Raw genomic sequence first — 14,757 nt, 5'->3', positions numbered from 1 at the left:
ACTACTAGTCACCACCGCAGGTTTCCATTAGTATGATGTTTTGTTTTACTCAAAACTTCTCAAGGCTACAGCATAGAAACTATTCTACCCAGCTCAACACCATGCTGATCTATGCAATAGAAACTAACCTGATATGTGACACAAAATTAACAGCAGAGGCACAGGTCTAACCAGTTCACCAACATGCTGACCTGTGAAACAATAGAAATAACATAGAAACCAGTCTAACATTTTAGTAACACGCTGATCTGTGACACAGTAGAAACAGTATAGAAACCAGTGTAACCAGTTCAGTAACATGCTGATCTGTGAAACAATATGCGATATCAATATGCGTTCTTGTGTCCTCCATGACGTGTTTTATCTAATATCTAACCGCCAAAGCACGAATAAAAAAAAACAGACAGGACAGAGGATGGATAGAAAACCCAGAAGTTTCCTTGCCAACCTCAAAATATCGGGGATGCATCAGATGGTGACTTGACCGACGAGAGCGAATTGAAAGCCCCAAGATTCATTGAGACAACGGCGCATCACGTCTGAGCACTGCTGTTGTCTACAGCAGGTTTAAGACACAATTAACAGTTGTGTCTTAAACCTGCAATAAGTGATTTCAGACCCTATAACCAATCCTGAAACTAACGTGTGCTATGTGGAGATTTTCATAAGATGTAATGATTTAAACAAATAGCCACACACGCGGGCCAGCTGTGTTGTTGTTTTCACCTCTTTCCTAAAGCTTGTTGTCAAACTCGGTCCAAATCAAAGCTTTTCCTTTTTTTAAAACTAGCTTGTCTCCTCCCTCGCTGTTTGAAAGTGGCGCTCTCCCCCCAAAAGGGTCCAGCTGGACCCTTCTCCCCATTCATTAAAAAAATTCTCATAATGGTTGAATCGATGAAGCGAGCGAGTAAACTTGTTAAACTAGTAAACTTGCTACCTACCTCTTCACTTGTCATTGTGGGTCATGTAACCTTCAGCGGGAGAAAAATCTGGCAAAGCGAGACTGGTAACCGGCGATATTTCTCCGTATGTACGTTTATTTCAGCCATTAGCCTTTATGCACGGTTTGTCCTTAAGGGCTTCTATAGCCCAGCAGTTTTGCTGTGTGTGTTTACAAATGTGTTGCGGTTTCTGTCGCCCTCTAGTGGTCGGTGATCGCTTAGTGTAGCTTTAATTAATCATCAATCAATCACATGAAGCACACAGTCCTTCTCAAACTGTAATCATGAGAAGATCGTTCTCCTCAAGACAACTTCAAAAGAATGTTCTCCACAAGGCCACAAGTATGAACTTCTTTTTTACTCCTCTCCTCTTCACCGCTCCTGCTCCTCCTCCTCTCTTAAATGGATTAATTAACAGGTTAGCTTTGAAGTGACAGTAACGGTACACAAGGGACTGGTGTGTTTGTGTGTGTGTGTGTGTGTATGCGTGTGCCTGCCTGTGTGTGAATGGGTATATTTCAGTGTAGTGCAGTGGAGTGGCGGGAGGGATGAGAGAGAATAAGACAAAGAGGGAGGAGGAAGGAAGAACGGTGAAAGAAGCAGTGAAAGAAAAGTGAACTAAACATACAAATGTACAGGATAACAGTAATCTTATTACAGAGGTTGGATAAGGGTAATAATCATTACAATTATAGAGTAATCAGACTAATGATTATTCCACAGATAATAGATGATTATTTAACTTAGTCAGAAAATTAATTAAAAGTGAGTGTACTATAGATGACAAACAGTATTTACACAGTCTGTAAATCAGAACAAATTTTTTGTTTAAGTACATGCAATCAAATTTCATTACTTGATGTACTCCAGTGGATTATGCTACAGATTACAGTTTTAAACAGGCTATCAGTAAACAGAGAAGAAAGAAGTAAGGGAGAGAAAAAAGACAGAGCGAGAGAGAGTTAATTCAGTTAGACACTCGTTCAACCAGGAGAGTTACAGAGAGAGACAAAAGGAAAGAGGAGTGAAGGTCTAGCAACATCTCTCTCTTTCTCTGCTGGAGTGTTGACCTATGTTGTGAGTAGGAGGGAGTAATAATGTGTGTGTGAGTGTGTGTGTGTGTGTGTGTGTGTGTGTGTGTGTGTGTGACAGAGAGAGAGAGAGAGTGAGAGCCGACAAGCTTACATAAGAACGCTGCCCTCTACCTACCTCACCTTTGACACACATACACACACATACACACACACACACCGTGTCATTATGGAGTGAAGTGGGCTGATTTTGGCTCAGCCATTATCTTCTTACACAACCCACTACAGTCAAGAGAGAGAGAGAGAAAGAGAGAGAGAGAGAGAGATTGCGCGCATACGTGTGTGCACACTCACACTACTTATGTGTCTATTCAAGTCATTTCTAAAATTACATACAAATAAACCAGTTCTTTCTCTTTAAGCCCTCTGTCTCTCTCTGTATCAGCAGTAGTAGCGACCTTTACTGTGAAAAAGCTTGATACTTACAAACTACAGTGGTACTGCAAAAAAAAAGCTTTCAGCCAATATTTGGGGGTTTCCGGTGTAGCCAGCAGACATCCGGGCCAAAACTTCCTCTTCCATGCGCCGGTCATTGTTTACAGTCCGATTAGCAACTTGAGACGCGAGAATGGAGTTGGAGTTGAGAGACGACGTCTCATATGCAGATATCTGTTTATAGAGATTAGCCGAAATGTCGTCTGGACCTAAAATACCTACAAAAAGTATTGATGTTTGTGTATTGTGTGGAGAAACGTACACGTCGTCTCTCAACTCCAACTCCATTCTCGTGTCTCAAGTTGCTAATCGGACTGTAAACAATGACCGGCGCACAGAAGAGGAAGTCTTGGCCTGGATGTCCGCTGGCTACACCGGAAACCCCGAAATATTGGCCGTCACCCCCAGAGTCTAATCGTCGTCAGACCGATAGACGATGGGTTCCGAGATTGGGTCTAGACCCAATTCCAAGAGTCAGAACAAAACATCGTGAGGCAGCATTCACTTATTATGCCGCATACAACTGGAACAGACTTCCAAATGATCTTACACATGCTCCAACTGTTATCACTTTCAAAACTAGGCTTAAAACTTGTATGTTTTCCATTGCCTATAATTAAACTCTTAGCACTTTAACTCCTAATATGTGTAAATATGTGTGTGCGGTTTATGTATGTATTTATCTGTATAGACAGAACTTAGATTTTTATACTGTAACACTCTTAACTGATTTTATAATGTTGCTCTTACTCTAACATTCAGTGTTTTCTTACTTTTTTGTTTTACACTTTTGAGTTGCCTTGTGTACGAATTGTGCTATAGAAATAAACTTGAAGTTGAACTTGATAGTGTCACCAGCAAAGCACCCCCACACCATCACACCTCCTCCCCTATGCTTCATAGTGGGAACCACACATTCAGACATCATCCGTTCACCTTTTCTGCATCTCGCAACGGCGTAGAACCAAAAATCTCTAATTTGGACTCATCAGACCAAAGGACTGGTCCACTGGTCTGATGTCCACTGCCTGTGTTCCTTGGCCCAAGCAAATATCTTCTTCTTATTTGTCTGCTTCAGTAGTGGTTTCTTTGCAGCAATTCTGCCATGAAGGCCTGATTCACGCAGTCTCCTCTGAACAGTTGATGTTGAGATGTGTCTGCTGTTTGTACTCAGTAATTGCCTGGGTCCAGACCTTTGAATCCGCCCACTCCACAGAGTTGACTGATTCTGGTCTGTCATTGTGACATGAAACAGCGGTTTCTCGGTTGAAAAATGATCGGTCCAATGAGCGCCGGGGGGGACTAACGATTAGCCAATCAGCGCCACGGGCGGGACTAACGCTGTTGTCAAGCCGTTGTCAAGCTGTTGTCAAGCTGTGCGCCGGAACCAAGGAGGAGTAATAACAACAATGGCGACTGCTATAGACAAGACAGACGCTTCTTAGACGGCATAGACGGCATGTCTTCTCAATATCGCCTGACATCGTACTTTGTTTTTACTTGGCTCCATGTTGTCAAAGATGCTCTATACTTTCTGAACTGTCTCTGGTGTTGTCATGGCTACGCATCAGTGTCGACTTAAAATGACGTTAGATTCAGGCGGATACGTTGGTCTCTAGTGATTGGTTAGGGAAAATCGAATCCCCCTCCCCCACGGAAATCAGTTAGAGTGGAGGCAATGTCAGACTGAAGATGGAAATGGAGTGTAACGAGTTGGCAATTCTGTCTGATATCAGGCAAACTCAGTGAAGCATTTATTGGGGCTCTAATCTGAGGTCCTTTCTGAGGCTGGTGACTCTAGTAAATTTATTCTCTGCAGCAGAGGTAATTCTTGGTCTGCCTTTCCTTTGGCAATCCTCATGAGAGTCGGTTTCATCATAGCACTTGATGGTTTTTGCCACTGCACTTGAAGAAACTTTAAGTTCTTGGACTGTTGTTTCTCTTTGCTAAATTGAGCTGTTCTTTCCATATTATGGACTACTACAACCAGAAATAATGGCCTTCTACCAAATAGGGCTATTTACACCAACCCTACTTTGTCACAAGACAACTGATTGGCTCAAATGTAGATTTATCAATTTTCCCACCACTCAGCACCAGATTATTCCAAATCAAACTGCTTTCATGCGTCTATGTGCTTAGCAGTATTATTAAACCAAAATAATAATGATAATAAAAAACAAGACATAAATAATAGCTTCAAAAACAAATCGTTATGCCATGTTGACAGTCATAAAATTGGTTCGGTACTTAATGTTACCTACAAAGGCCTTGTTTTGGACATTTTCAGTCATGACTCTTCCCATGTCGTAGAACCATGCTGAGACAATTTCTTAAGACCAACTCCTACTCATTGCTCAAAGTAGTGAAGAGACACTTGACAACTAACTTTTAGCTCCTACTCTGAGCGGTGAGTAAATTTGGTACCAGTCACACTTTTAATTAACGAGAGTAATTCTGAGACGCTTGATAACTACAGGCCCTGTTCTGCAACATGCTAGAACAGATAGAAACAGCACATTGCAGAACAGGTTAGACTATTTTTTTTATGTTATTTATATTGCGTCACTGATCAGCATGTTAGTGAACGTGTTAGACATAGGTTGACTCATATTCCAGAGAAATTACAAATTCACGGTTTTAGATGAATGTTTTTTTTTAAAGGCCAGGTTGAGGCTCAAAAGATTCACAGGAGGATTAATTTGGTGTCCAAGTTGTTCAGAACAAATTTGTAGGAAAAGGTATTGGTCTTCCCATGTCATCCATGCAGTATAAAGTAGGGTAGGCTATGCTGTAGACTAATAGGGTAATAATCTAAAAACAGGTACAAACTGATGAGCCTCACATTTGTTTTTAACGCCTTCCAAAATCAGTTTTGGGTTGTGAGAAAGATTATTTTGAAAATGTGGGTCATTGTGATAAAGGCTTTGAAAGCCGATTGCATGATGAGTCCAGTTGTAGTCTGTGGCCAGCAAACAGCTGGGCTCTGTCCCACTCCTGTCATAGTGTTTTATCTAGCTTGACTGAGTCTGGTCACAGCTGGGCAACATGAAGGCTGGGTTTTGCCCCAGATGGAACATAGATGACCATTTACCACTCTTCATCCAGCATAACCTCATTTTTGGCGGGCTGATTGGTTTATAGAGTTCACAGGGTCAAACAACAGCTGCACTGCAAGTAATCTTGCATGGCCAGACCTCTGAAATTCAAGCAGAACAGTTGGGTAGAAAAGGGCGGAGACACTGTGGACTGTTGTCATGTGTGTATTGTCCTACTAGCAACTAGTCCGAAAGACAACAATTTTCGCCTCTTCCTCTGAACTAAGAACAGGATAATGCAGCATCAACTCCTGTGGCTTTTAGAACGGCTACCTGTTCACCATTACTGACGTGAGACAACAGACTACTAAAACTATAAATTTCTCTCTCCCATGTAATGCATCACAGGCTGTGGGCCAGGTTTGATAAATCTAAATTTTAGTGTAGCCTGTTGGTAAAAATGCCATTATATCCCTGTTTTGGAGCTAAGAAGCTGTAAACACTACATCGACTCAATTTGATGCCGAGAACATGCACAAAAAAGCCCAGCAAAGACTATTCTTTCTCCGTCAGCTCAAGAAATTTAAAAATTTGAGTGAGGAAACATCTCCTGCTCCATTTCTATTCAGCCATCATAGAAAGCATCCTCACTTCATCCATAACAGTCTGGTACAGCAGTTTGGACACTCACTCCTGGAATAAATTACAGCGCATTGTCAACAAATCATCCAAAATCATTGGCATCCCCCTCCCATCAATCAAATCACTTCATCACAAACGGACTATACGGTGAAAAGGGCAAGAAAAATAATTTCTGACCCCACTCACCCAGCACACCATGTTTTCCAGCTGTTGCCCTCTGGGAGGCGCTACAGTTCTCTGCTCACCAAAACAACCTGTTTTAAAAACAGCTTCTTTCCAACTGCCATACGAACTCTGAACTCCCTCTGACAATTCCATTATGTCTATGCTATGTCTATGATGTTTTGTCTCATATTGAGTTATCTATTACTATGGCAATGAAACGTTGTTCAATATATGTTATGTTTACTGTACTGTGATGTGGGTCCTGTACTATATATTGTACTGATTGTATGTTGTACTGATGTTTTTATGTTGGAACCTTGCTTAATGTATTGAAAACAAATTCCACCAGCCTGGCTGTGTGGTCATTAAAGAATCTAATCTAATCTAATCTAATACTGACAAAACAGAAGCAAATCTTAAATCATTCATTAAGTCATTCATTTTATTGTTAGCATAGCTAAACTAATAAAGTTGTTGTTTCTGCCCAGACATAATATCAAACCAGAGGTGCTGTTTCCAGGGTGTGTGTTTTCAAACTCGGGGTCAATCAAATGGCTGCCTCTGGCTCCACAAGGTCCCATTACCCAACATTTTCTGACGAGAAGTTCTCTGTTTGTTTTATACAGAGGTCTGACTACACAAGATTACACTACAAGTGACCACAAGCTTTGTCAGCTTTTTCCAGTTGGACCGCACATCCTGGAGGACTACCTGATTGTCTAGTTCAGGGATAGGTAACCATGCGCCATGGAGGGCCAAGAGCATAGCCAGTTCTAGGCATAGGCGACAAGGGCGGTCGCCTAGGGCACCATCTGTCCAGATGAGCCAAGAGAAAAAAATCAAGGAGGTTATGTTTTCTTTGCCGTTTGTTTGTTTGTCTGTTTTCAGCAGGATTACGGAAAAACTACTGGCCTGATTCTCATGAAACTTTGTGGAAGGGTGCAGCATGGGCCAAGGAAGAGCCCATTAAATTTTGGAGCGGATCCGGATCCGACTCACGAACAAGCAATAAAAGCACAAACCTTGGTGGAGGTCTGCGCTCTCCGAGTGCCCTTCTAGTTTAATTTGTTTTTCAAAAGGCCTCGACTCTACTATATGGTGTTTGTGGAATTTAGTAAGCCTTAACTGGCAGTTTTATTGCATGGATGGTGGGGAGCACATACATACTATAAATGTATTGCTCATCTGTATCTCTTTTATTTTATAGTCTGTATGAATGTTTATAGTAGGCAGGGGTGGCGAGGCAATCCACCATCTCATTTAGGGCAGCAAATAGGCCAGAGCATGGATCTGGCCAAGAGTGCAGGGGCCTCATTTCTTTGCAGGCACTCTGTGTTTTGTCTTCCCTCCTCTTTGGTGCTCTCTCGCTCTGTCTGACTAATGAAGCATCGCGTTAGTTCATGCAGGACACGGACGTCACGCGTTGCTAGTCATCTACCAGCTGATCACCACGCACACCAATCATAATCCATTCTCATAACAAGGCGGTCTATTTAAATGGCCTCCTCCTACACTGATTCCTGCTTCACAAGTGCTGCACACTCTGCTGCTTGGTAAAGCTTTATGCTGCTACTGCTGCTGTTACTGGTCATGCTGCTGCTCCTACCTGCTACAAGTTGCCGCTGGTCGCGCTTATTTCTCGGGCTCAAGATGTCTCACTTTTGTCAGATGAAGAATCTCCAGAGGCAGCACCATCGGCCTCCAAACCCGCTGTCGGAGCTCCTATCTCGCAAACTACAGTCTTATAATACCGCTTCAAGAAGGCATTGTCCAGGAAAGAATGGCGTTGGCACGACTCATCCCGCCGCGACTCTCGCAAAGGAGCGAGAGTCCGAACTCTGATTACGAGCCGACGGCCGGTCATAATATCAGCTCTCACTCGGTCGTGAATGTCCGCTTCAAGCCTGGAAACTGGTCTTTTCTGCCAGCGTCAACGGCCATTAGACCCCACCGCGGACCAGGGCATTCCCATGGAATTTCATCGCAAGCAATGACGTCATGACGCCGATAAGGATGCTGGGAGTTGTAGTTCCCATTGCTCCACTTCACCTAAGCTGAGTATTTGCATTGAATATTTGCTCTTATCATGGTGCAAGCATGCATCATTATGGCTGGCTGGCTGAGCTCCATTTTCGTTTCAGTGTTGCTGTGTATTTAAGCATAATGCTGACATGCTGCTGCTTAGCTGGGATTGTAAGGTTGTACTACAATTGCTTGTTGCTTTACATGGGTCTGCAATAGTTCAATGCAGCTCATTTTAGTGAGAAGCAATTTTGTTTTGGGGGATTTTTGCGCTCAAAGAATCTCTCCCTTATATTCGACTGAACTCTTGATATTGTCTCAGCTCAAAGCATGAGTGCATATAGCCTAATTGATACTATTGCTGTCATCAATAAATTGCATATGACATAAGAGATGCTGCATAAGGTGGTTGACTGGGTTTCACTGCTCTGATTTAGGTAGTATGACCTCACACCGGATGCATGCCTGCATCCCTCCCAAGAAGCAGTAGGTGATAGCTGAGGTCTGCAGCAGGCTTGCTGCTACACATAGATATTTCACATAACTGTAGTACGACCTCTTTCAAGGTGTATCTTGCATCCTTGTTCTTTAATATAATGAATTTCTGAGGTCTGCAGCAGGCTTGCTGCTACACATAGATATTTCACATAACTGTAGGATGGCCTCTTTCAGGATGCATGCTTGTATCTCTTCTCTGTAAATCTGACTTACAACTTAGCAGAGGTCAGCAACAGCATCGTCTGGTGCCACTGCTTGAGGTCTGCAACAAGCTTGTTGCTACACATTGATCTTTCTATTATTGATCAGCTGGTAACTTACTAAGAATCGTCTGCACCAGTTATGTTTGGCATATGGTTCTGTGGTTTGGGGGATTTGCATGGCGCCCCTGCTATACCTTCAGCATGCTTGCTGGGTAAGCAGGGAGCTGCTACAGCAGGGCCATATCCGCCAATCATAACTGTATTACCTTTAGTTGCAATTAATGGTTTTATCTTGTGACTAAAGTGTTCCTGACTGAAATGAAGCATCGCGTTAGTTCATGCAGGACACGGACGTCACGCGTTGCTAGTCATCTACCAGCTGATCACCACGCACACCAATCATAATCCATTCTCATAACAAGGCGGTCTATTTAAATGGCCTCCTCCTACACTGATTCCTGCTTCACAAGTGCTGCACACTCTGCTGCTTGGTAAAGCTTTACCTCCACCTCCCCAGCCTCCACCTGTTATAGTCTATGCAGTTGAGCCCAAGGTGGCTCTTAAGTGTCAACACTGCTGAGTGTTGCTGCTCCGGCTCTGCTCTGTATTCTCCAATGGGGGGATTTGCATGGCGCCCCTGCTATACCTTCAGCATGCTTGCTGGGTAAGCAGGGAGCTGCTACAGCAGGGCCATATCCGCCAATCATAACTGTATTACCTTTAGTTGCAATTAATGGTTTTATCTTGTGACTAAAGTGTTCCTGACTGAAGTAGGTTTCCTGTGATTGGCTCCACCATCTGCAACAGCTCTCCATGATTGGTCCATTCATCTGTCCATCATCATTATTCAATCAGCTGTCATCATCGCCAACCAATCACCCGGCTTCCACTCCTCAATATAAGCATCGACTCGCTTGTGTGACTCTCTCTCACATTTTCCTGTTGGCTTGCTGCAGTTCACTTGCTACACTTTTGTTAGTCAGAGGTTGTTTTTAACCTGTGCCCCTCCACTTGTTACCATGTATCAGTCTGTCCTTTGTTTTTTTGTTTGGGAAAGGACTAGGTAAGTTGTGTGTTTAGGAAACTACTTTAAAACTGTAGTTTACCAAACTAATAGCTACATACTAAACAATGAAACACCACACATTGTTGAGAACAACACACATTGAAAACACTATGCTATGTGACTACTCAAGCTCTGGGATGTGGTTTTTGAAACATTTTTTTCAAGTATGGAAAATATGATGTAGCCATGGGTAGCCAGGTCCACGGCTCCCACTCTGTACTTGATGGCCGTCATGGCTTGGCTCAGGTGGGATCTGGAAAGAATGTATAATGGCTGTGAGAAGCATCGTACACCACACACTATAACAATGTCTGTCAGAAAGATAGTTGATCCTATTAGCTAACTTATCAGAGACAAGAGCACCACACTAAGAAGTCTGACAGAAAGATAATTGAGCCTATTAGCTACCAGTGATCACAGCACTAGCAGTCTGACAGAAGGGTAGTTGAGAGTTCAGAGATGGGCTATGGCCCCCCCACTACTCAGTCAACAAAAACATCAATTGGGCACATGGTGGCACTGTAACAGGCAACTTTACACTTTGGCCAATAACTTCTGAACAGTTTGTCATAGAGAGAAAATTCTTCTTGAGACACTAGATTTTTTGGCAGGTGCTGAGTCCATATATCACTGCTGTCAATGTCCGCCATGTGGGATTTTCTGCCATTTCAAATATATATATTTTTTTTTTCACAACTCCTAGGCTGTTGATCTGATTCACATGACACTTGTGTGGACCATCTTGGAACCCAGTCAGCCTTATTGCCAAGGATAGGAGACCTGCCAAGTCTGGAGTCACTTGATTAACATGAGGGCACTTTCTCTGCAAGCTCACAATAATATCATTAATAGTATGGTCAGCTAATCATAATGTCTTAGGTTTCTCATCTTTGGAGAAATTTGCATATTGTGCTTGGACCCCATTCATTGCCACATGCGGCTATATTTATTAATTATATTTATGTCAAGAGAAATAGTTTGGACTACTGTAATAACAAAAATGAATATGGTGATTACCACGCAATTAAATTCTTTTAACCTTTGAACTTTTTTTCTATGATAATTATACTTACCTACAGTATATTAGAAAATGGAGAAAAAGTATGAAAGGTAAGCTCTGTAAGTCTGAGGGGAAAAAAACACTGAGATGGGCATTTTCTGTAGGGAAGTTTGGACAAACGTTAATATGTATGACTCTGGGTGTAGGCACCTGTCCTGAGGTCCTACCTCAAAACTTAAATTCAGGTTTGCTTGCAGGGAGCCGGGGGGGGGGAGCATCTGTCACTGTGTAAATCTGTTGTTTCTGTATTTATGTATTATGTGTGTGGTTTTAGGGAAGTGGTGGTCTGACAACCAACTTATCAGCATGGCACTACCATGACAACAGCCGTCACCTTGGAGACCACTCAATTTGAAACACATACATGCAAACACACAGAAAATCAGTGACACGTACATACTCCTGACCAGTGGCGGTTCAGGCCGTTTTGGTACCCTATGCAAGATTGACAATTAAATGGGCATCTTTATGGGGTATGTTACCCTATAACACTATTGTAAATAGTAATAGAACACTTAAACATAAAGAAAAATATAAAATGTACAAATCAAAAATACACAAATAAAATTAAATTGAACACAATGAAGTTTCAGATTTTCAATGATGTCATTATAGGCTACACAAACTATACTATGGTGTGATTAAGGGAATCCTGTAGCATAGTCTTGCTTGCATAACTACGTTAGCTAGCAAGCCTATACATTTATCAGAGTGAAAGTATGTTGCTACTCTTCTGAATCTATTTCATAGTCAATCAAAAAAGAACACTTATGCTGTTTTGCTGCTGACAACTTTTTAAGAAGCTATGTAGCTAATGTTACCTAGCAAGTAGTAACTAGGGTTGCCAGTTTTACATCCAGACATTGTGTGCACGTGCACGTTTGTGTATGTGTGGACGTGCGTGTATTCAGTAATTCAGTTTTATCAGCATCATTCATAAAACAATATTATACTTTCTATGCCTATATATTCATTATTACATTCAATGGTGAATTCATTGATAACGTTTGGAAACAGTCTGCCTATACATTCATCCTCAGGCAACACACTTACAGTAATAGTCATATTAGTGCTGTGTAGCTAAATCAAAGTTAGCACAGTAAGCACTGTCAGTAAACTAAGATGAACAAACATTACTTAGCCAACTATAGTGAGAATAGAAAATCCCCAAAAATTAAAAAGTGTAATCAAATATGTGATTCTTCTAATGCTGATCTTGTTGAGCTTCTACAAAGCTGAATCCAGAACTTACATTTTTCTAACAACCTGATCTCACAGAAAAACGTGAAATAAACATGGCTTGTTAACACCAAATTATGTGTTTTTTTAAGTTTTTTAAGTTGCCCAAACTTAACCATAAACGTAACCCTAACCTGCCAAGTTGTTTTGCTTGCCTAAACATAACCGTTAGCCAACCTTTGGAACGTAATTCAATTCATGGCAGAGGCACGTATTTCAAATGGTGGTGGGGGAACATAATGCAATTTGTGATGGAGAAACATTATTTTCATATAATATGTGTCCACAGCACGTAAATCAGCGTTTCAGAGTTCATGTTCATTTCACACATTTGTGTGAGATCATGTTTTCTAAATGACTTTTGGGTTTGGGAAGAGGTAACATATGTATATTCCCTAGATTCCAGGTACCTGATGCTACTATTAGATGTGCATGTGTCCCAAGCACATATTTTGTCCATATTTGATAACAAGAGTTTAAACGAGCTTATGGCTTATACTCTACAAGCGTAGTGAGAATGCATCTGAAAACCAGACAGTCTGGTCGAAAACCGGGCATCTGGCAACCCTAGTAGTAACCCCATAGTGTAACATAGCTTGATACAAATTACCTAAGTTGGACCTTTTCATGTTGAACAAACACTTGAGCTCACCTCAGTCTGGTTCAGTCACTGTTAACATATACTGTTACCTAGCGTGCATGACCTAATGACTGCCCATCTCCCCCACTCCTGTCAATCAATGTTTATCAAGAATAAAGCCAACAAAATAGGGTGGTACAATGTTGTTTTCCTTATATATGTTTTTTTATTTCCATCCATCCATCCATTTTCTAGGGCTGCTATTTTGTGTTTAGGAGAGTGCGGTTGCATTCGGTTTGAAAGATGTGGTTTCACTGACCTGTAGTGAGAATTTGACAAGGAGCGGCGCTCTTTGACAGCCAGTTCATCTGGGGCTCCTTACTGGTGACGAGGAGATAGCAGCAGAAGTGGGAGGGAGAGCAGAGCAGCACAGTGGGTGAAGGGGCCGGTGCCCAGGTGCCCCCCAAACTTTTTGCCCTATAGGCAATTGCCTGTGTCGCCTATGCCCCTGCTTCTGACACATACCATACACATACCTACAGACAGACATGGAAACACACACACACTCTCACATACACACACTCAAACACACACACACACACACACACACACACACACACACACACACACATTTACATTTTTAACATTTAGCTGACATTTTTATGCAGAGCAACTTACAATGACTTTAAATGCAATATAAGCTTAATTTCCAGGATTACCAACTTTACTGCTGGACTGCTGAAGTGGACTTTTCCAGTAAGAGAACAGTTTGTAATTGGATTGTGAGTCCTGTGTGCACACACATATCCAGTGGACAGGTCAAGCAGGGCTCATTATGTCTGCAAACACTGCTGCTATGTCAACCATGTCAGATGGATACTGTCTCTGTCTCTCTCTCCCTCTCCTTCCCTCCCACACAGTCTCTCTTACTCTCTCTCACTGGATTTGCACCAGTCACCCAAGTGACCAAATGAGACCAAGTTTGGTGAGGCTGTCCACATATTGTTCTATATGTGGCATGGATCAGATTTGTTTCATTTTCTGTGACATCTTTTTGATGCAATACATTATCAATCTTGTAATACATGTAATACATTTTTAAGAAGTTTTTTTTCATAATAAGGACTATTGGGATGGCAAAGAGGGAACTGGAAGAAAAACTTATGGGAGGAGCTTAATTATTTTATAGAAAGTAGTAAAAACCTATTTACAAATTTGGCAGGAAAAGAGGAAAGGAAAAATAGAGCAACGAAAACCATGATAATTTTCCAAAACAAATAAAAAACAAGTTTAACACAAAACTACGCTAAGCCCTTTTTAGCTTGGGCTGTAGCTCTGTTCAGAAGCCTCATTTATAAAACTGTGGGTAGATGCCACACTAAAAGGTTATGTGCGCACAAAACAGGAGAAGTACATGCATATAAAAATAATCAGATTTATAAAACTGCGTACGCACACTGGCACACAATTTCCAATTTATAAATCACAATCAACCTGAAATGTTGCGCACATATGCAAGCCTCATACTCTGCCCCTTAACTCCCACAATTAACCATACATGGTTAAAGAAACGCCCTGAATGAACACTGACGTGTATGTAAATGCACTTGTCGTTCCATTCTCTGTGTGAGACAATGACAAAGCCCCGGAGCCAGACGGAAAAGAGAAATTTCCCCAGTGGCCATCACCAACGTTTGGCCATCACCAACATTTGTTGAGCAGCAAAATGTCACAGCAGCAGTTAATGCTGCCAGCTCCCTGAGCTGGACCCTTTATA

This window comes from Centroberyx affinis, unplaced genomic scaffold (genome assembly GCF_046629955.1).
Source record: "Centroberyx affinis isolate AG114_WGS23_722 - 3 ecotype Tasmania unplaced genomic scaffold, CSIRO-AGI_Caff_v1 ptg001913l_1, whole genome shotgun sequence".
In the NCBI taxonomy this organism is placed as follows: domain Eukaryota; kingdom Metazoa; phylum Chordata; class Actinopteri; order Beryciformes; family Berycidae; genus Centroberyx; species Centroberyx affinis.
Note: the sequence above shows the minus strand (reverse complement) of the source record.